At 36.3% G+C, this 2,875-nt stretch overlaps 1 long non-coding RNA gene across 1 annotated transcript; it reads left to right on the top strand.

The window, feature by feature from the left end:
- Positions 1-1,174: 1,174 nt before the first annotated feature.
- LOC147846870 (uncharacterized) lies at positions 1,175-2,604 on the top strand. The gene is made up of 2 exons (XR_015476644.1): positions 1,175-1,216; positions 1,921-2,604. It is a non-coding gene; the product is annotated as an uncharacterized LOC147846870 (long non-coding RNA).
- Positions 2,605-2,875: the final 271 nt, after the last annotated feature.

The following is a 2,875-nucleotide window of genomic DNA, read 5'->3' as shown; positions in this document are numbered from 1 at the left end:
CAGTGCTGTATTATTTTACAATATAGGGTATTTTATACTACAAATCACTACACTTTACTGTAGTAAAACTACACTTTGTATTTTATCTGTTCACTATTGTTAATACTACTATAATAAGTATAATACAAGTATACAACAAGTATAATACTCAAAAACACTAGATTTTATTAAAGAATTTACCTTAACCTTTTAGTTTTTGGTGTATTGTAAATAAATAGTAAAGCAAGAAAGAAACCATATCAATATTCTTGGAATAACCCTTCGCTAAGCCTCGCCCTCCTTAGTTACTGTTGCTACGCCTGTCAAGCTTTCATGCCTGGCACATCTCTTACAGTGTGTATGCGCTGGTGTCAGACATTCCCAAGGATTTATTAGTCATTTTTGACAAACAGGTGAGATATCTGAGAAAGCCAGACAAAAGAGGACTGCAGTATACATTACAGGGGTATATTCACAACATAATAGCAACTGATTAGAGAATAATTTTATCAAAATTAAAGCAAGGTTAGCCTAGCAACCTCATATGCTGAACATTCAACAGCATAGTTCATGCACAGCAGGAGAGGTGAAATTATAAAATAATATAATAACCTAAGAAACTGATAGATTTGTGCCGAATATTAGCATCATTGACCCATAACAGTGTACAGTACCTATTACTGTCAGCATGTTTGTGTGCTCTTTATCCAGTTTTTATTCAAACTTGCAGTTAAGTGGAAGAAAAAAAATTGAAATGCAAATCAAAGTATAAATAACAGAAGTGAACAAATAGATATTTCCTACCAGCAAATATTAGTGTATGTATTTATATGCGTTACAATGGCGAGGGTTTAAACTAAGCAGTGCTCATAATATCGAGTGGAAAAAAAAGAAAAAGACCGCTGGTAAACATAACCTGCTTTTTTTTTTATAAGAACACAGTTTAGATCTGTTTAGGATAAGAGGAGTGTGAGTTATTGCCACCTATCACTGAATGTGAATATCGAAAACAAAATCAACTTAGCTGTTAACTCCTTTACCGCCCCTTACACCAAGTACACCCGTCTGCAGCCCGCAGATCGGGGCGGGGCTGAATATGGGGCGGAGCTGATTGTGCAGCCCCGCCCATAAATGGGCGAGACTGAACATGTCACTCCGCCCACAAGTCTTTCATTGGTTCATGGAAACAGACGTTGATGTAATGTATGCTTTCGATTCCGGTTTTCATCTCTGCATGGTAAGTACACATCTTCTGTCATGTAAATGGTCAAATTATAGTGCAGTACACCTCACGTATTATGTGTCATTTATTTAATTAAAGGCCTTTAAGGAGATATGAAGTTTTAAAGCCTAAAAAAAAATGTTTTCTGTGTTAGGGTTGGCGTTTTCCAGGTTGATCGTACAGTTGGTGGTTTTATTCACTTAGAAGAATAATGTAAACTTTAAAGAGTTTTGAGCAAAACAGTTCATCACATGAAGTTTATTAATATCAAAGATAACAAAATATATTTTTCTTTGTGGCATGTTCTCTAATTGATATACTCTGGTAATGTTAATGCTAAATATGTACAATATAAAACTTGATTCTTAACTTACTGATCTATACTACATTCTGTTTGCAGATCATTGGCATTGATATATATAGTCATCACTATGATTCCTGTGGAGCATATTCTCTGTTTTATTTTATTTTACCTCAGTTCTTTCTCTCTTTTGTTTTAATAGATTTGTGCATTTAATAATTTTTAATATATTTATTTACACTTCATGTTCTCTCTCTTTTTTTTTTTTTTTTTTACTTTATAACCCATGCATGAAACTTATGCAAAGGGGAATGTGAGGAGGGGCATGCCTAGTATAAACAAATTTAATTCTTTGAGTTTAACTTTAATATACTGTATGTTAAGCGACATGTTGATGATTGTTGGTTATTTTGTACAGATGCCGCCTGAGATCCTGTAGTGTATCCTACTGAGAGTTGTCACACAGGATGGTGATGGGACATTTCTGCAACTCTCACTGACATCCAGGACCTTCTGAGCAATTGTCATTCATTCATTCATTCATTCATTCATTCATTCATTCATTTTCTTGTCGGTTTTGTCCCTTTATTAATCCAGAGTCACAACAGCGGAATGGACTGCCAACTTATCCAGCAGGTTTTTACGCAGCGGATGCCCTTCCAGCCGCAACCCATCTTTGGGGAACATCCACACACACACACACTCATACACTACAGACAATTTAGCCTACCTAATTCACCTTTACCGCATGTCTTTGGACTGTGGGGGAAACCTGAGCACCCGGAGCAAACCCAGGCGAAGGCAGGGAGAACATGCAAACTCCACACAGAAACGCCAACTGAGCCGAGGTTCGAATCAGCGACCCAGCAACTTTCTTGCTGTGAGGTGGCAGCACTACCTACTGCGCCACTGCCTCGCCAAGCCATTGTCAGTAATCCAAAATTCAAGAAGCAGGCTGTGTGTGTGTGTGTGTGTACACATGATAAAGAGTACAGAATATGCCAAGCACTTTTTACTGCAGATTGTTACTAATGCTGTAGTGGAATTTCCCTGTAAAAAATATATAATTGTTTTTATGTTTATTAAAGATATTAATCACAAACTGCTGTATCTTAAATTATTATTATTTTTTTCTATAAATTGTCAGTCTTCCTTTTGTACGTGTGCATGTGCATACACAGATGTTCTGTAGGTGAGACATCTGACATCTAAAAAACACAGATCTGCCAGATTTTTACTCGAACCGAGAAAGAGGGACTTTCAACTGACTGTATTGCTTTGTGTTGGTGTTTTACTGAAGATGAAGTTGGTATTTATTTCTCAGGATTTGTCAAATAAAAAAAATCTGAAGTTTACACGAGTGCTGCACTTAT

The sequence above is a fragment of the Danio rerio genome, chromosome 1, assembly GCF_052040795.2.
Source record: "Danio rerio strain M-AB ecotype USA chromosome 1, GRCz13ab, whole genome shotgun sequence".
NCBI classification, from domain to species: Eukaryota; Metazoa; Chordata; class Actinopteri; order Cypriniformes; family Danionidae; genus Danio; species Danio rerio.
This window is presented reverse-complemented; position numbering and strand designations above follow the sequence as displayed.